The sequence below is a fragment of the Bos javanicus genome, chromosome 10, assembly GCF_032452875.1.
Source record: "Bos javanicus breed banteng chromosome 10, ARS-OSU_banteng_1.0, whole genome shotgun sequence".
In the NCBI taxonomy this organism is placed as follows: Eukaryota; Metazoa; Chordata; class Mammalia; order Artiodactyla; family Bovidae; genus Bos; species Bos javanicus.
In genome coordinates this window covers 77,290,123-77,310,893 of record NC_083877.1, presented here as the reverse complement: position 1 = coordinate 77,310,893, position 20,771 = coordinate 77,290,123, and the positions used below count along the sequence as shown (strand labels likewise).

The 20,771-nt window shown below is 36.6% G+C and overlaps 1 protein-coding gene across 10 annotated transcripts in view; it reads right to left on the bottom strand.

The window, feature by feature from the left end:
• The window catches only part of FUT8 (fucosyltransferase 8), a 332,211-nt gene that overhangs the window by 66,905 nt on the left and 244,535 nt on the right, over window positions 1-20,771 (bottom strand). The gene's annotated exons all lie outside the window — the stretch shown is intronic.

The following is a 20,771-nucleotide window of genomic DNA, read 5'->3' as shown; positions in this document are numbered from 1 at the left end:
TCACAGAATCCACTGAAAATTTTATGTGCATACTTTGGGAGATGGCAGTGAAAAAGACCAGTTACTTCAGAAACATCACCAACAAATGTGAAATTAAGCAGTTACATAAAAAAAATAATAATACTCTTTCACTTCTCTATCACTCGGAACATGCAAGTATGATTCTCTTTGAATTCAAAGTTGCACACATTGAAATCTTTATAAAAGGAGCAAAATAGTTCATTTACTCCAGCTGCACTTCAGCATTCTGAGCTTATTACCTTCACAGATGAAACTCAAATTATCTTAAAGGAAAAACTATAATTTATCTAATAATTCTACCTATTCCAGATTTCAAGATGTCACTAACAAAATGGACTTTTTCATTATAGAAGTAAAGTCACTGAATACTGTAAAAGGATATGAGTTCAACAGTTAAAAAATATCAGTCATAGGACTTTAAGAAAACAAAACTGATGCTACTGGTAATTTTCAAAATAAAATGTAGAACATGCTTTATATCAGATATATTGAGAATGTGTTATGCCAATTTTTAATAAGGCTATCCATTTTTTCTTATTTACATACTTTAATATGACTAGCAAGTGGTTAAAACACTTTAATATTATTTGTATTATCTAACAATGGGTCCAGTGGGGTCCAGTGGGGTTAAGCAAATGTGAAAAATTCTTTTTTCCCATTCTAAGGTATCAACCCCATCGTATTTCATTTGGGCTATCTGTAAATACCCTAGGCAGCTTAGTTCTTCAAATAAAAATCTGTTTTGACAAGGACTCCTTAGCCTGAGAAAATTTTCAAGCTGTTCTGTCTGCAGGTCCGGGAGAGAAAGAACGGGTACTTTTAGGAACAGCATCTTTTCTTCCACATAGCAATAAGCAAGATAATCAGTTCTCAATTTATATCAGCCTTTAATAAAGCAGTTGCCAAACCACAAATCTACAACTATTTTCTAGGGACATCATCTTGCCATGTCATCATCACACTTGTCATGTCAAGTAGAGCCCTAGAAACAAAAGCTAGGATGATTAGGCTATAAAATGATTCGGGGAAAAAAAAAAGCTGAGAAGGGAAAATGCAACACACAATTACTTTCAGAATTATCTTTCATATTCAGATGTGCCACTGTACGCTAGTCCTTTCAGATCAAAGAAGAACCTATATCATCAAGAGTCTTGTAAAGAGTTAGAGCCCTTAAGAATTCAAGAAAGCCCAAACAAAATTCAGCAAGATGTGGTCAATGCTGTTTCCTCAATCAAGTTCTAGAGCTGCTGATTCTCTTCGCTTGAGACTGAACTCAAGGACAGACTCCTTAGGCTGTAAAGATTCCCACTTCAGCCACGGAAGATTTGAGAGGAACAGAGGGGGTCTGATGTTGGGAGACCAATTCATCATTTACTCTCTTACAATATTATACAAGGATCTGGGAGTAAATAATGTTCTCAAACTGATCCAAAGCTTTATTATTAATTCAACAGTTAAGAGTGCAAATTTGTTAGGTTTTTCATGATTTGTAAGAAATAAAACACCCTGAATATTCCTGAAATTCATATGAATGAAAATGTCCTTCACATATTTTTCAATAAACATTTTCTTTCACAACTGCTTTGAGATGTACAGAATTATTGCAAAGTTAGTACAGAGATCCCACATACCTCACAACCAGTTTTCCATATTATATGTTATATTAGTTTTAATTTTTTTTAAGGAAAAAAGAGAGTAAAGGAATACAATAATTAAAACATCTGATGTTTAGTTTTCAAACTGTAGATTTTTTTGCTGAAAAGAAGACTCACATCTACATTAAAAAATATACCTGTATTTCTTGAGAAAAGAGTTTAATTAGAACCCAATGTTTCAAGAACTGAAGTCTAAGGAAAAGAGGATAATTTATGAAATGAAGCGTATTTCAAGAGTCTTAATGTGTCTCCAAGTAAGCTGGTGACAGAATATATTAAATCTTTCTGTAATGTCAAAGATAACACAGAGAAAAGGAAAAAAGTCTATTATGTTTGGTTCTGGAATGAGAAAGGTCTACATATACGCGTAACCAATGGAAGACTCTAAGGCAGAGAGTGATAAGAGAAAATGAATGGCTGTTTGGAATGATAATAGTTAGACAAAACACTGAAAAGACTCAGAGCTATAGCCCATTTTTTTTTTTAACCAAAATGATATTTAAAAGTCTGCAAAATTCAAAGGGTCTTATTCATAAAATATTCATAAAAAAGAGAGAGATAGCAAGAAACAGAAAAAGTTTATGTTCTAATATCTAGAAAAAAAAAAAGCAGATATATAATAGGTAAACAAAGCAACAACTCTGAGATGGATTAGGGACTTATTCTAATGGAAAGGAACCTTATATAAGAAAACCCATCATCAGAGCTAAGTCTTTGTTATCCACCACTGTTACGAAGTAGCAACAAATAAAGAGATTTATGGAATTCTATAAACGTGAAACAGAGCCATTGTTATACATACATACATTCATATACATAATCTCCAAATTTCTTACCAAACAGACTTTGTCAGTTACCACTGATCCTCATTTTAGACTTTTCTGGTGATGTCTGCAAAACACTTGAAGTGTGTCTGTATTATTCGTAAGCAAGAATATAGAGAAGGGCTTCATTACTAAAAGCTTTACTTTAATCATGTTATCATTTTATCAGGGTAGCTATTTCTGATGATAAAATCTGTTTTTTGTTTGCTTCTTGTGTGCCTAATGCACTCTCTTCTATATTTCTCTACTAGAAATGCCAAAATGCAGGCAGATAATTCTGTTCTACGCTGTAATTCTTTTGCTTTTTCCCCTCCTTATGGTTTTACGCTGCTCCCTCCACTCACCTCTCCCTCTCTCATTCCCTCCCTATCTCCCTTTCTCTCTCTCTTTCTCTCACACACACACCACATATACACACTTGGAATATGATACACTTCCAGCAGATAGAGGCTCACTAAGAAGCAATTCTTGTTGGTGAGTGGGAGATGGGGAAATATAGAATGAAAATGTTCCCCCATAAGTCCCCTGGGAGATCGTCTTACTTCTCCCTCCTTTTGCCTTGATTATCACTGAGTGATCAAGTATAGGTGAAACTTTGTTCATTTAATAAATATTTATTAAGCACTAAATGTATACAAGGAAACATGGGATATGTATGACAATCCAATAGAATAAGAAATTCTACACATAAATAACCACAATAGTAGACAATTTAAATGTTTTAAGATCGTGGTAAACAAGGAATTAAGGAACAGAAAAATCACTTTCAGTTGGACTGAAAGGGTTATGAATAAAACTGCATTTAAAATAAACCTTTAACATATAATTTATTGTGTTTTTGAAATGCTAAGTAAATGTACTTTTTCCATTATTCAATGATAGTCCATAATGCAAAGAATAATTGTGAAGGGCAAAGTGAAATTACTTTACAAACTCTATAAATTATATTTAAAATGTAGGGTTTTGTATACCAGGTCTTCTTAAAGTCAGACTCATCAACAGACACATGTATTCTTGCTTCTTTCAATGGTGATGCTATTTAAGTTTTAGAATAGGAGGTAAATTTTTCAAAATTACTTAAGATATCGTGTTCTACTTGAAGAACTACAGAGAGGTTTAAGATACAAGTTTTTTTCCTAATTCAAGCTCTGTTATGAATTCAATTTTGTGATTTTTTGCTTCAATTTGGTAATGTATAATTGAGATAAAAATTACCTCTCCCCATAACTGCTCCCTGCTCACCTCCTTCTATCTCAGAGATAATATGAGACTAAAACACATGTATACACTCAAAGCTAATTCAAACATACTATCTCATTTATCCTCATAATCTCAAGAGACATTACTTCGCACTGGATAAATGCTGTTCTATTTGTATTTAGTGCTATGAGGTGGCCCAATCACAGGCCCTTATCAGCTAACAATGTTATGTAACAATTTTACAGTTATAATCCTGCAGTAAAGCTGTCACCATAGTACATATAAGAAATAAGGACTTGAGATAAAACAGAGTTCTTCTGTATTCCTTTTGTTCAGCTCTTTTTTTTTTTTTTAAACACTACCTGAGGCATTTCTTCTGACACTGTTAGTTTCTAAGAATGACCCTATCTCAACAGAACTGAAATCTGCATTTGCTTTCACTGTCCTGTAAATAAACACTGGGAAGCATATTTAAATCAATATTCCTCTAACTAATACGATATATTAAAGGAAGCAGCATCTCTTAAGCCTAAATGATTACTAATTCACTAAAGGCACCATCAAATGCTAAAATACTTGATTTACTTGGGTTACAACACAAAAATAGTCACTCTGGGATGTGAAGAGCCAGTTTAATTAGGAAGCCAGATCAATTTCTATTTTGCTAAAAAAAAGAATAATTTTGAATTAACTAGTAAACCATAAGCATTATTATATAACTTAGGCACTGCTAGCATTGAGAGATTTCTACTTCCTTCACTTAATAAATTAGTAGTAATCGAGAATTGATGTAATATTACAAAACAGTATCAATTCTATGGCTTTTAAATCACAGATAAAACCTTTGCCAAGATTATTTAGATTTTTCTATACAAATAAAAGCCTCTTCAGAGGAAAATTTTCCAGTCACAGTGTAATTTCCTGGACCAAAACACTGAAGAAAAAGGCTAAATCAACAACAAACAAAAGCATTTAGTCAATATAAACTGGATATAAGTATCTCCAGGCATCTCTTGCAAAGAGTAAGTGCTCACTAACTGTTAGTTCAACAGGACTGCATGTACAAGACAAAGGTGATGTCAAATCCATTGTCACAAAAATATACTAACAGGTGGCAAGCCAAAATTTATAATTCAGGTCTTGACCCATCGCTCGGTGCTCTTATTTGTCCCCTCCCCATGAAGCCTTCAACAAAAGATGCAGTGGAAAGGGTGGGCTCACAGCACTTCACTGGTCATTGTTTTCTCAGCTTTATGAATGTCTACTTGACAAATAAGAACTGAATATATTTAAGGTGTACAATAGGCTGCTTTAAAATATGTAAAAACTGAAATGATCACCAAAGTTAAACTAATTAACATATCCATCATCTCACACAGTTATAATTTGGTTTTTGGTGAGGAGAACAGTTAAGATCAACTCTCTTAGCAAATTTCAAGTACACAATACAGTGTTATTATTAACAACTACAGTTACCATGCTGTGCATTAACTCTTTAGAAACTGTTCATCCCACGTAACTGAACCTTTGTACCATCTGGTGAACATCTCCATTTTCCCCACCTTCCTGACCTTGGTAACTACTGTTCCACTCTCTGCTTGCATGAATTTGAGTTTTTTAGATTGCTCATATATGTGAGTATTCGTAGTATTTGTCTTTGTGTGTCAAATTTCATTTACCATAGTGTCCTCCAGGTTCTTCCATGTTGTTGTAAATAGCAGGATTTTCTCTTTTTAACTATGGCTGAATAACATTCCATTGCTGTTTGTACACACACACACTTTCTCTATCCCTTCATCCACTGACAGAACCATAGGTTGTTTCCATATCTTGGCTACTGTGAATAATGATGAAATGAACATGTGTGTACAAGTATCTCTTTGAGACACTGATTTTATTTTCTTCAGATACATACTCAGAAGTGGGATTGCTGGAGTCATATGGTAGTTCTATTTTTAATTTTTTGAAGAACATCTTGTTTTCCATAATGGCTCTACCAATTTACATTTCCACCAACAGGGATGGGTATAAAGGTTTTCTTTTCTCCACATACTCCATAACATTTACTATCTTTTGTCTTTCTTGATTATAGCCATTCTAACAATTATAAGGTGATTTGGCTTATCGTGGTTTTGACTTGCATTTTCCTAATGATTAGGAATATTGAGCACCTTTGCATATACCTGTAGACTCCTCGTATGTCTTCTGATGTGCAGAAGTTTAGTTTTATATAGTCTCATTATTGATTTGTTGTTGTTTCTTAGGCTTATGGTGTCATATCTGAAAAAAATCACTGCCAAGACCAATGTCAAAGAGCTTTTCCCCTCTTTTTTCTTCTATTAGTTTTACAGTTTCAAGTCTTACACTTAAGAATCAAAACCCTGGGAATCCTTCCAGTTTCTCTCTAATAACATTACTTCCATAGGGAGGAATTGAATGACAGATAGCTATTTCCAATAAAGAAAGGTCAGTAAAAACTAGAGAATTGAGTCAGGTAAGTTAAATTTTATTGTGCTCTTTGTTTACTATAATCACAATACAAAATAGTTTTTAATTTGCTTATTTAAAAACATTCGCAACATCTAGGTTTGTGGTGGTAATGAAGAAAAGATTCATTAATAGTGTGGTAAAAACACTTCATTGTATTGGAACAATTTGGTTTTATTTCTCTAAAATTATTTTCAGAAACCAAAGCAGAGAACGTAATGAAGCTAACAGTGGAATTAAAGTACTGCATAGTGGTAATTAAAATAAAGACTCTGGGCATAGTTAACCATGAAAGAGAAAGTTAAAAAAGCATTCTCATTTTCAAAAGCGAACACCGGAAATCATTGTTTTTTAACGTATTAAGAATATTTTCATAGCAAAGTTAAAGTAGTATTAAGGTGTGCTTTTCACACCTCTAGACGCCTGCCAATGCAGGAGACATGGGTTTGATCCCTGGGTAGGGAAGATCCCCTGGAGTAGGAAATTGCAACCCTCTCCAGTATTCTTGCCTGGAAAATTCCATGGACAGAAGATCTTGGAGGCATGCTCTATATGCCTGAAAAGAGTTGGAAAGGACTGAGCTCACACACACAGAGAAGAACAATCTGTTGTAAATATTAATAGTAAGGAAAAAACTAGCTTACTCACAAGTAGGCTACCCAGTGCTTCAGGAAATCAATTTCCCTGTGGGTATTTCATAATGTTTTAAGAGTAACAGATCAAGATACATAGTTTACAGACTGTTATCCTGATGGATTGAAGCAAAAGGTAGGTAGTTATTACATGGTTATAGAAGAGAAAAGCTCTTCTTGATAAGTAAAGCCAGTAACTGGCTTACTTTAAATGCATTTTTTAAACTTTTGCCCTTTGCCTAGAAATCTCTATTGAATGTCTGAAAATCATCTTTAAAAAGATGGAAATTCTATAGATCCAGTAGAAAGCAACAAAGTGGAGAATTTCTTCCACTGATAGTCTCTGAGACAGTGTTCTGTCACCTCTGGGTATTCCAGATAGTCCCTAAAAGACCTCTGTGTCAAGTTCGGTACACCAGAGCAACCTTAGGAACACTGTCTGCTTCCATAGGGCCACAGAGGAAAGACAGAAGGAATGAGATGCATCCACGCTTAATTCACTCATTCAAAATCGAATGTAAACACAACTCCCTCCAAGGCTAGAGAGGAAAAGTTGTTATCTGAGGAGCCTGATTCTGCCAATCCTACATGAATGCATAGAAAATGAATTTCCTCAAGTACCTTCAATATTTCTTCCTAAGTTGACAGCTTGATTCCCAGGTCTCAGAACCAACTGAACTGGTCAGGTTAAAACTAGCACGCTTTACAAAATTAAGGTCGAATTTCAGAAAGCCCTTCCATCCACCATTATTTTACTTAACAAGACTTATGGGGCTTTCCTCATACTGGCAGATAGTCTCTACAAAAAAAAAAAAAAAGAGGGAAGGGGGGAAAAAGAGGGAGAAGGCAGTAGTATGTGAAAGGGGGAAGAGAAAAGGAGAAGGGAAGAGAGAGGAGAGAGAGGGAGGGAAGAGAGAAGGAGGGTATATACAGGGCTGAGGGAATGGGGTAGGAGAGTGAAAAGAGGAGGGAAGAAGGGGAAAGAAGGATAAAAATAAAGGCAAGCTCCAGAAAGGTTAGCTGTGTCTTATATAGTATTCAAAACTAAAATAGATTAGCAGACACAAAAGAGAAACAGTAGCTGGAATTTTGTTCTTGTGCAAAGGCTTTATTTTGTTTTAAATAAAAGAATAACTTAATACTGTACATTCTGCAAAATGCCATTCTTCGGGGTAGAAACGATACTTACAGCACTTGTCCCTCACTGATTTTTAAATCAAACCATCAACAATAATTAAACCAGACGTCAAATCTTGCTACTACTTCTCCTGGATAGAGGCTTGGTCCCACTTTTCCATGTAGCTGGCCAAGCACTGAGAATCTACTATTAGCAGATTAAAATTTCTTTGAAATCCTTAGCTATTATTATTTTAATTAAAAAACCTCTTTAGATCACTTTTCTCACTGCCTCAGTATAACAGTGCTCTAACCAATTCATGTTATTTTCTTTACTTTTGAAAATCTTTAACTCTACATCTTTTGAAGTTTATTTGTAAATAATTTAAGACTCACAATAGATTGCAAAAAGAGTAGTTACTGTGAACCTTCCACACAGCTTTCCTCAAAGAAAACATCTTATTTAACCACAACACCGAATTCCTGATTATCAACATCAGGAAACTGATGTTAAACAACATTATTAACTACAAAATAGATTTTTAAGAGAGACAGGAATACCAGACCACCTTACATGCCTCCTGAGAAACCTGTATGAAGGTCAAGAAGCAACAGTTAGAACCGGACATGAACAACAGACTGGTTCCAAATTGGGAAAGGAGTACATCAAGGCTGTATACTGTCACCCTGCTTATTTAACTTACATGCAGAGTACATCATGCGAAATGCCAGGCTGGATGAAGCATAAGCTGGAATCAAGATTGCGGGGAGAAATATCAATAACCTCAGATATCAGATGACACCACCCTACTGGCAGAAAGAAAAGAGGAACTAAAAGAGCCTCTTAATGAAAGTGAAAGAGGAGAGTGAAAATTTGGCTTAAAGCTCAACATTCAGAAAACTAAGATCACGGCATCTGGTCCCATCACTTCATGGGAAATAGATGGGGGGAAAATGGGAAAAAATGGAAACAGTGACAGACTTTATTTACTTGGCCTCCCAAATCATTGCAGATGGTCCCTGAAATTAAAATATGCTAGCTCCTTGGAAGAAAAGCTATGACAAACCTAGATAGCATATTAGAAAACAGAAACATCATTTTGTTGACAAAGGTCCATAAAGTCAAAGCTATGGTTTTTCCCATATATGGATGTGAGAGCTGGACCATAAAGAAGGCTGAGCACTGAAGAATTGATGCTTTCGAACTGTGGTGCCAGAGAAGACTCTTGAGAGTCCCTTGGACTGCAAGATCAAACTAGTCAATCCTAAAGGAAATCAACCTTAATATTCATTGGAAGGACTCACACTGAAACTCGAACACTTTGGCCACCTGATGTGAAAAGCCAGCTCACTGAAAAAAGACCCTGATGCTGGGAAAGATTGAGGACAGCAGAAGAGGGTGACAGAGGATGAGATGGTTGGATGGCATCACTGGCTCAATAGACATGAGTTTGAGCAAATCGCGGGAGACAGTGAAAGACATAGGAGCCTGGCATGCCACAGTCCATGGGGTTGCAAAGTCAGACACAACTGAGCGACTGAATAACAACAAAAACAGATATTATTTGGTTCCACTGGTTTTTACATGCACACCTTTTTTGTTTGTTTGTTTGTTTTTTGGTGTAGTACTTTCAAAACCTACACAGACTCATGTAACTACTACCATAATCAGTACACAAACTGTTTCATCAACACAAAAAAATCCTTGTACATTATCCCCTTTAGAGTCACACCCTTCTTCAAACCTTAATCTCCAGAACCAATGATCTCTTTTTATCACTTAGCATAACGCTCTTGCGATCCATCCAAGTTACTGTGTGCATCAATAGTTCATTCTCTTTTATTGCTGAGTAGTATTCTGTTATGTGGAATGTACCACAGTTAATTTACCCACTGAAAGACATGTGGGTTGTTTTCAAGGTTTGATCATTACAATTAAGTTGCCGTGTATGTGAGTATATACATTTTTGTGTGCCCATGAGTTTTCATTTCTCTAGGATGAGTGTACAGCAGTATGATTGCTGAATCACACGATAAGGTCAAGTTTAAGTTTATAGCAAACTGTCAAACTGTTTCCCAGAATGGTTCTACCATTTTACATTCCCATGAAGAATCTATGAGAGGGCTAGCTGCTCAGCATTAGTTTAGCCATTCTGATAGGTATGTAATGGTATCTCATTGTATTGTTAAGTTGCATTTTTAAAAATAATTAATGATTTAAACACCTTTTAATGTGCTTATTTGTCATTCATATTTACTCTTTGGTAAACTTGTCCAAAACTTTTACCCATTTTTTTAAACTGAACTGTTTCTGATTATTGACATTAGAATGTTCTTAATACATTCTGGATACAAGACCTTTCTTGGACATGTGATTTGCAGACTTCCTCCTAGTCTATGGCTTGCCTTTTCATCTTCTTTCAAGGGTCACATTCCCAGATCAAAAGTTTTTAATTTTTATAAAGTCCGCTTTATTTCTTTTTCTTTTATGAACCATTTTGGTGTCATGTTTAAGAACTTTTATAAAGATTTATTCCTAAGTTTTTTTTTATAGTTTCACATATAGAAAGCTTTATAGTTTGACATATCACATTTATTTTATCTGTCAGATTTACTATCCATTTTGAGTTAAGTAATTTTAAGTAGAGTGTGAGGTTTAGGTCAAGGGTGATTTTTTGCTTATGAGGTGTCCAATATTTCAACATCATTCATTGAAAAGACTATGCTTCCTACCTTGAACTGCTTCTGCACCCCTCTCAAAAATCAACTGCCCACTCATAAGTATATTCTCAAAGAACTGAAAACTGATACTCAAACAAATACATGTAGAGGCATGTCTTAGCAGTACTCAAATAACAAAAGGCAGAAACAGCCCAAAGGTCCATCAACAAATGAATGGACAAATACTGGAATATCCATACAAGGAATGAAGTACTAAAACAAGCTACAGCATGTATGAAACTTGAAAATATTATGCCAAGTGAAAGAAGCAGACAGGTCACATATTGTATGATTCTATTTATATTAAATATTCATATTTCAAAATATTTTTTATCATTTATCCACACACACACACACACACACATATATATCATGACCAAGTAGGGTTATTCTAGGAAAGCAAAGCTGGTTAAGTATTCCAAATTGACTCAATATAACCATTAACAGTTTAATTAACACTAATTAGTATGAAGAAGCACTTGACAAAATCCAACACCTATTTCTGCTTTCCTGTGCATGCTCTGAACCTCTTTTAGTATTCAATATTGACTTGTCTATAGTGTGTTTTTTTTTTAAAGTACATCTTGTCATAGAGTATTTTAAATAGCAGCACTGGGTATTATAGTTTATGTACACAGAGTTTATTATAGTCTACTCATACCAACATTTTACTATTTCAAGTGGAATGCAGAAATCCTACTAACTTTTAGCTCCCTTTATCGCTCCTCTTTTATGGTACAGTTTTCTTAAAAATTACCTTTATATCTCAGGAAAAACTGAGAATGAAAAAAAGTTACCTTTATATACATTGAAAACTATAATAGGCAATGTTATAAATTTTGATTTTCACCATCAAACATTTTACAAATATAAGGGGAGCAAACCAGTCATTTACCCTACATCCACTCTCTCATTTGTACTTTTTTTTTTTTAATTCCTGACAGTCCAAGTTTCTTTCTGTTATCATTTTCTGTCTGAAGAATTTCCTTTTCTAGAGCAAGTCTGCTGGCAAAAAACTCTCTTAGTTTTCCTTCATCTGAAAATGTCTTTATATCATCTTATATTTTAACTGCATGAAGAATTCTGGGTTGTTAGTTCTTTCATTTTGACACTTTAAAAATATCTTACCACTTCTGGCTTCCATGTTTTCTGATTCAGAAGCATTGTAGCTAATAAAATGCTTTTCTCTAGTTGCTCTGAAGAATTTTCTCTTTGTCTTAGTTTTCAGCAAATTACTTATGAAGTGTCTGGGAATACATTACTTTGGGTTTTTCCCTTTAGGGCTTTACCAAATTTAGGAAGTTTTCAAATCACTGCTTCAATCGTAAGATACAAACGTACAATTTTTGTTGTCGCTGTTATTGCCCACAGGTCCCTGAGGCCCTGTTTACTTTCTAAAAAATCTTTATTCTCTCTGTCGTCATAGTGGATAATTTCTATTGATCTAACTTAAAGTGCAGTCATTCTTCCCTGTTACTGCTATTCTACAATGAGCCAGTTTTTTACTTAGGTTATTATATTTTTCAGTTCTAAAATTTCCACTTGATTTTTTTAATATATAATCTATTTCTTTACTGAGACTTTAAATGTTTTCACTTGTTTCGAGCCTGTAATAGCTTTTTGGAGCATTTTCATTACTATAGCATCTTTAAAATCCTTGTCAGGTAGTTCCAACATCTGTGTCATCTCAGTGTGATGTCTGCTGATTATCTTCCGTCATGTGAATTATGGTTTTCCTGGTTCTTGGTATGATGATGAGTATTATGTTCTGACTCTGCTATTTAAATCACCTAGTTTAGTAGGCAAACTGTTTTGGACTCCAAGCTCACCTTTATGAGCTGTGGCTCAAATGTCAATTTAATTGTTAATGCCTTTTCAGTGTTTTGTTCTGCTCCACTTGTGGACTACCCAGAGGCCAGTTTGAAGCCTGATGGCTACCACACCAGAGCTCAGTTCTCAAACCTTTTTCTATATTGATTCTGATCACTTTTAGAGGTGTTCCCAGGGTTTTAAACACAGATTGTAGGAAATCTGTTTATCTAACTCCCTTCTCTTCATAATCTTTCCTCTACTCTAGATGGGAGGGAAACAGGAACTGCCCCATTATTGCAGTGTGGTGATGGTGAACAAGGCTTTGTCCAAAGTCTCTGCAACTGTAACACCAGTTGAGAGAGGTAGGGGTGCCCTTTTTATTGCAGGGCAGGCATGGAGGACATCACTGTGTGTGCAGTCTCTACAACTATGACACCTGATGAGAGCAGTGAGGAAATATTTCTCATGATGTTCACCTGGAATAGGGTAGATATAATAAACATTGGGACTTCCTTGGTGGCTCAGTGGTAGAGAATCTGCCTGTCAATGCAGGAGTTGTGGGTTCTGTCCCTGAGTGCAAACAATCCCCTGAAGAAGGAGATAGTACCTCACTCTAGTATTCTTGCTGGAAAATCCCACAGACATAGAAGCCTGGTGGGCTATAGTCCATGGGGTCACAAAGAGTTGGACACAACTGAAGTGACTCAGCAACAGTTGATCTGAATTTGGCTGGAGGGCAGTACTTTGCTGACCTCTAGTCTAGGCCTGCAAAATCTGCAAAAATAGTGTGGCTAAAGGAAAAGCAACATCGAACAAGATGGGTAGGAATACATGTCATAAAGATATCAGAAATTATATCTTGTTCTATTTTGTATTCTACTTTGATAAAACTTTGGAGATGTTCTACCATTAGTGAGTCATATGGATTTAGTCTTTCAATAAACCTAAGGAGATTTTCTAATGCCCATATTACTTTCTACTTAAATCAGCATCATTATTTTCCTAATGTCTGAGTAGCTAAAATTCAGACTCATCTTTCTGATAACTAGTTTTACCTAGTCAAATTGAGTGCCCCTACAACCAAGTTTCCCTGCTAAGGTATGATTAACTTCTCTATCCAAACCTGTATTCTTTTCTTGTCCCACTCTTGTTTCCCTTGGGATTAAGGAATTATCAAATAAAAGGGGGACTGAGTAGGACCCTACAGAGTCCTCCTGGGTAGTAAAGCCCCTCTCTGTCCCTCATTTGTTTGTAGAAAAAGGCTTTAGTCTCCTAGGCCTTGGGGCTAGTGGTAAAGAATGTGCCTGCCAATGGAGGAGATGCAGGTTTGACCCCTGGGTGGGAAGATCCCCTGGAGAAGGAAATGGTCACTCCAGTATTCCTGCCTGGGAGAATTCCATGAACAGAGGAGTCTGGTGGGCTGCAGACCATGGGGTTGCCAAAGAGTTGGAGATGACTTAGCAACTAAACAACAACTCCTAGGCCTTCTAAGTCCCAAGGAACAGACTTAAAACAGTTACTAAGTAGGATATGAGGGAATGCAGAAATAAAGCAAAAGCAACAAGTAAAGTAATGATTATTAAGCAGAGCCCTAGTTCCTCCTCAGGGGATATATATAGCAATCTGATGCATATGTTTGAGTTGTTTGGCAAAAACTAAGCCCCTCGCCCAGGTGGAGGATGGTGACCACAGGCACACAGACCCTAGATTAGCTAGAATCATTGAGGATTAAGAGTCCTGAAACATCAGCCTGTCACCTCACCACCAACCAATAGACGCAAGTCCACAAACTGCAACCATGCCCCAAATGTTGCCTTTAAAAATGCTCCCCAGAAAACCACTGGTGGGTTCGGGCCTTTGAGCATGAGGTGTCTGTTCTCCTTGCTTAGTGTCCTATGATGAATGCTGTACTTTTCTTCACCACAGTCCAGCGTCCCTACATGGATTTGCTCCATGTCAGGTGAGCAGATCCATGTTTAGTTTGGTAACAACAATCCATAAATGTACTTGGAATATTGAAGGACTTGTTCTATTATGTATAGAACAAAATGGAAAACTGGATGGAATGGAAACGATATTCATCTTTTATCAGCTGGAAACAAAGATGCATGATAGATATAATGGGCAGCTCAGGGTGTATTTGTCACTTCCACTGTATAATCACAAGAGATCTGATTTAGGTCCTATTTGAATGGCCTAGCAGTTTTCCATACTTTCTTAATTTAAGTCTGAATTTTGCTAGCAAGGTAATGCTCAAAATCCTTCAAGCTAGGTTTCAACAGTATGTGAACCAACAAATTCCAGATGGACAAGCTGGTTTAGAAAAGGCAGAGGAACCACAGATCAAATTGCCAATATCTGCTGGATCATAGAAAAAGCAAGAGAATTCCAGAAAAACATCTACTTCAGCTTCACTGACTATGCTAAAGCCTTTGACAGTGTAGATGACAATAAACTGTGGAAAATTCTGAAAGAGATGGGAATACCAGACCACCTAACCTGCCTCTTGAGAAACCTATATGCAGGTCAGGAAGCAACAGTTAGAACTGGACATGGAACAGCAGACTGGTTCCAAATAGGAAAAGGAGTACGTCAAGGCTGTATATTGTCACCCTGCTTATTTAACTTATATGCAGAGTACATCATGAGAAACGCTGGGCTGGAAGAAGCACAAGCTGGAATCAAGATTGCTGGGAGAAATATCAATAACCTCAGATATGCAGATGACACCACCCTTATGGCAGAAAGGAAAGAGGAACTCAAAAGCCTCTTGATGAAAGTGAAAGAGGAAAGTGAAAAAGTTGGCTTAAAGCTCAACATTCAGAAAACGAAGATCATGGCATCTGGTCCCATCACTTTATGGGAAATAGATGGAGAAACAGTGGAAACACTGTCAGACTTTAATTTTGGGGGCTCCAAAATCACTGCAGATGAGGATTGCAGCCATGAAATTAAAAGACGCTTACTCCTTGGAAGGAAAGTTGTGACCAACATAGATAGCACATTAAAAAGCAGAGACATTACTTTGCCAACAAAGGTCCGTCTAGTCAAGGCTATGGTTTTTCCAGTGGTCATATATGGATGTGAGAGTAGGACTGTGAAGAAAACTGAGAGCTGAAGAATTGATGCTTTTGAACTGTGGTGTTGGAGAAGACTCTTGAGAGTCCCTTGGACTGCTAGGAGATCAAACCAGTCTATCCTAAAGGAGACCATTCTGGGTGTTCATTGGAAGGACTGATGCTGAGGCTGAAACTCCAATACTTTGGCCACCTCATGCGAAGAACTGACTCATTGGAAAAGACCTTGATGCTGGGGCAGGAGGAGAAGGGGACGACAAAGGATGAGATGGCTGGATGGCATCACCGACTCAATGCACATGAATTTGGGTGAACTCCAGGAGTTGGTGATGGACAGGAAGGCCTGGTGCGCTGCAATTCATGAGGTTGCAAAGAGTCAGACATGACTGAGCGACTGAACTGAACCGATATAGGTATTTTAATTGATTACACAGATACGTAGTTTTATGTTCTTATGACATCACTGAGCCATATTTATGACTTATTTGATCTTAGATTCTCAGTCAGCATTCTATCCTGAGCTAAGCAATTATGAGAAGGGAGAATGAGAAGGGGCAGTGAGGCTTACTGCTGCTGCTGCTAAGTCGCTTCAGTCGTGTCCGACTCTGTGCAACCCCATAGACGGCAGCCCACCAGGCTCCCTCATCCATGGGATTTTCCAGGCAAGAGTACTGGAGTGGGGTGCCATTGGCTACTGGACATACACAAAAAAGTAAGGGGAAAAGTTGCTCAGTTTTGGTCTACAATAACCAGGACTCACACCAAGAGCACAGTTGCCCTTCACAAACATTGTGAGCAGTCAGTGAACAGAGAGACTGATAATTCTGGGGTTGTCAATAAGAGAAAGTGCTGCATACTCTAGGGAGTCCTGGAGATGAAAGTGAATGTTCTAGTCAGAAGTTATAGCTCTTTAATGGAAAGCTGCTGTTCTAATATCAAATTAAAGCAAAATTTTAATTGCAGGCAACCTAGTTTTTACTGTATTTATGTGCTTGAGACAGAACCCATTGAATCTTAAAGGTCAGCATTTATCACTTTTCATCTAATTTTGCAACACCTTTCTCTCTTTCAGGCTGCTTACCATTAAGTGTTCTTGAGTAATCTCACGTCCAGAGCAGGACTGAAAACCCCTAAGTGACTTCAGGTTCCTTCCTAGTTCAATGAGAAGGACTTCCTTGTGGGTGCAGTGGATTTACTGAAATGTATGCTTCAGGGAGCCTCATTTATACAGATCCTTTCAAACCCTGGGAGGAGGGGGACTTGTGCAGTATGTTCAACTGGTCAAAATTTGCAAAATCTGTCCACAGGGAGAAAGACAGCTGTCTCTGCCCACTTGAAACTCCCTCCCATTCACCTCACTTCCCCAGTGTTGGTATCAATATTGGGAGGAAACTAAATTGGTCTTCAACATTCCTGAGGTCCTGTTATGGGAAAATTAAGCAAGGAATTAATTTAGTTTAGATTTAGAGGTATGTATTTATGTGCTCATTGTTGCTTTTGCGCAGTTATTTTTGTGACATAAATATAGGTACAGGGCAGGAGGTTGCATTGTGATATGAATGTGCCCCATGGAGAAGTGGAGTTGGTTCTCAGTGATGCCTAATCAACACAAAAGTTCTCTTCTATTATTAATAACCTCAAAACTGTAACATATACAGTTAAAATTGTAGCATAAAATAACTATATGTTTCATTCTTTTTTATTGGATGAGAATCACATGAAATAAAAATTATACAAATTCCCTTTTATATAGGGCACTAGCTTATAGCAGTACTACAAACATGAGGTATGTCTGTATTTTAAGTTGCAAAGGTTATATATCACAAATATGAATAAATAAAAATAAAATTTTTTGATCAAAAATCTGATTTAATCTTTCCATTCTCTTTATAAAAAATATTACAAAATCATTGTCAATTCACTTTATAGAAAATATGACAAACTGTAATCAAAGAGTATGCAGCTAAGAAATGTGAGGAAACAGTATTATAAACTGTCAGGCTGATAATAAAAACTTTTAGTTTTTCTGGAATTTTGTGTTTGTGGTATTTGTCAAGTTCATAAAATTCGTAACTGGTTGGGATTTTTTTTCATTATACATAGTTGATCCTTACTCTCACAGATTGCATATTTGCAAGTTTGCCTACTAGCTAAAATTTATTTGTAACCTCAAAATCAATACTTGATGTGCTTTCAGGTCACATGTAGACAAGCGTAATACAGTGAAAAATGGGAGCCTCCTAAACACAAACTCTCTGCTGAGGTCAAATAAGGTGCCATTTACCTTCTTGTTTCAGTTCTCATACTACGAACAAGGGTCCTTTTTATGGTCTAATTAGTGCCTTTTTTTTTTTTTTTTCTTTTCATTTTAGTGCTTTTTGTTCACAATTTCACTGTTTAAAATGGCACATAAGTGTGGTACTGGAGTGTTCCTAAGCTGTCCAGGGTTCCTAAGTACTAGAAAGCTATGAGATGCCTTCCAGAGAAAAATATGTGTTAGGCAAGTTCTACTCAAGTATGAGTTATTGTGCTATAAGCTATGAAAGTGAAAGCGAAGTCGCTCAGTCATGAGTGACTCTTTGTGACCCCATGGACTATAGCCTCTATAGCCTACCAGGGTCCTCGGTCCATGGGATTTTCCAGGCAAGAACACTGGAGTGGGTTGCCATTTCCTTCTTTAGGGGATCTTCCCAACCCAGGGATCAAACCCAGGTCTCCCTCATTGCGGGTCTCCCTCATTGCTTTACCATCTGAGCCACCAGAGAAGCCCATAAAGCTATCAGTTCAATGCTAATGAGTCAACAATACATAGTTGGTGTTTTCCAACAGAAAAACACATAGAACAAGTTTATATACTGATTAACTGATCAGAGACTTAAAGGCACTTAGAATGAATGTTTCAGTATTCACTAATTCTGTGTGACTCTATAGAACACAACTGAAGCAAATAATGAGAATGAAGTGAATTTATTCTAATATCTAATTTTATATTTGTATTTCTTTTTTTATATTTTAAAAATTTAATGTTTTTCATTTTTTAACTTTACAATAATGTATTGGTTTTGCCATATATCAAAATGAATCTGCCACAGGTATTACATGTGTTCCCCATCTTGAACCCTCCTCCCTCCTCCCTCCCCATACCATCCCTCTGGGTCGCCCAGTGCACCAGCCCCAAACATCCAGTATCGTGCATCGAACCTGGACTGGCGACTCGTTTCATATATGATATTATACATGTTTATATGCCATTCTCCCAAATCATCCCCCCGCTCCCTCTCCCACAGAGTCCAAAAGACTGTTCTATACATCAGTGTCTCTTTTGCTGTCTCATATACAGGGTTTTTGTTACCATCTTTCTAAATTCCATATATATGCGTTAGTATACTGTATTGGTGTTTTTCTTTCTGGCTTACTTCATTCTGTATAATAGGCTCCAGTTTCATCCACCTCATTAGAACTGATTCAAATGTTTTCTTTTTAATGGCTGAGTAATACTCCATTGTATATATGTACCATAGCTTTCTTATCCATTCATCTGCTGATGGACATCTAGGTTGCTTCCATGTCCTGGCTATTATAAACAGTGCTGCGATGAACATTGGGGTACACGTGTCTCTTTCCCTTCTGGTTTCCTCAGTGTGTATGCCCAGCAGTGGGATTGCTGGATCGTAAGGCAGTTCTATTTCCAGTTTTTTAAGGAATCTCCTCACTGTTCTCCATAGTGGCTGTACTAGTTTGCATTCCCACAAACAGTGTAAGAGGGTTCCCTTTTCTCCACACCCTCTCCAGCATTTATTGCTTGTGGACTTTTGGATAGCAGCCATTCTGACTGGCGTGAGATGGTACCTCATAGTGGTTTTGATTTGCATTTCTCTGATAATGAGTGATGTTGAGCATCTTTTTCACGTGTTTGTTAGCCATCTGTATATCTTCTTTGGAGAAATGTCTAGTTCTTTGGCCCATTTTTTGATTGGGTCATTCATTTTTCTGGAATTGAGCTGTAGGAGTTGCTTGTATATTTTTGAGTTTAGCTGTTTGTCAGTTGCTTCATTTGCTATTATTTTCTCCCATTCTGAAGGCTGTCTTTTCACCTTGCTTATAGTTTCCTTTGTTGTGCAGAGCTTTTAAGTTTAATTAGGTCCCATTTGTTTATTTTTGCTTTTATTTCCAATATTCTGGGAGGTGGGTCATAGAGGATCCTACTGTGATGTATGTCAGAGAGTGTTTTGCCTATGTTCTCCTCTAGGAGTTTTATAGTTTCTGGTCTTACATTTAGATCTTTAATCCATTTTGAGTTTATTTTTGTGTATGGTGTTAGAAAGTGCTCTAGTTTCAATCTTTTACAAGTGGTTGACCAGTTTTCCCAGCACCACTTGTTAAAGAGATTGTCTTTAATCCATTGTATATTCTTGCCTCCTTTGTCAAAGATAAGGTGTCCATATGTGCATGGATTTATCTCTGGGCTTTCTATTTTGTTCCATTGATCTATATTTCTGTCTTTGTGCCAGTACCATACTGTCTGACTGTGGCTTTGTAGTAGAGCCTGAAGTCAGGCAGGTTGATTCCTCCAGTTCCACTTTTTCTTTCTCAAGATTGCTTTGGCTATTGAGGTTTTTTGTATTTCCATACAAATTGTGAAATTATTTGTTCTAGCTCTGTGAGGAATACCGTTGGTAGCTTGATAGGGATTGCATTGAATCTATAAATTGCTTTGGGTAGTATACTCATTTTCACTATATTGATTCTTCCAATCCATGAACATGGTATATGTCTCCATCTATTAGTGTCCTCTTTGATTTCTTTCACCAGTGTTTTATAGTTTTCTATATATAGGTCTTAATAGTTTCTTTAGGTAGATATATTCCTAAGTATTTTATTCTTTCCGTTGCAATGGTGAATGGAATTATTTCCTTAATTTCTCTTTCTATTTTCTCATTATTAGTGTATAGGAATGCAAGGGATTTCTGTGTGTTGATTTTATATCCTGCAACTTTACTATATTCATTGATTAGTTCTAGTAATTTTCTGGTGGAGTCTTTAGAGTTTTTTATGTAGAGGATCATGTCATCTGCAAATAGTGAGAGTTTTACTTCTTCTTTTCCAATTTGGATTCCTTTTATTTCTTTTTCTGTTCTGATTGCTGTGGCCAAAACTTCTAAAACTATGTTGAATAGTAATGGTGAAAGTGGGCACCCTTGTCTTGTTCCTGACTTTACAGGAAAT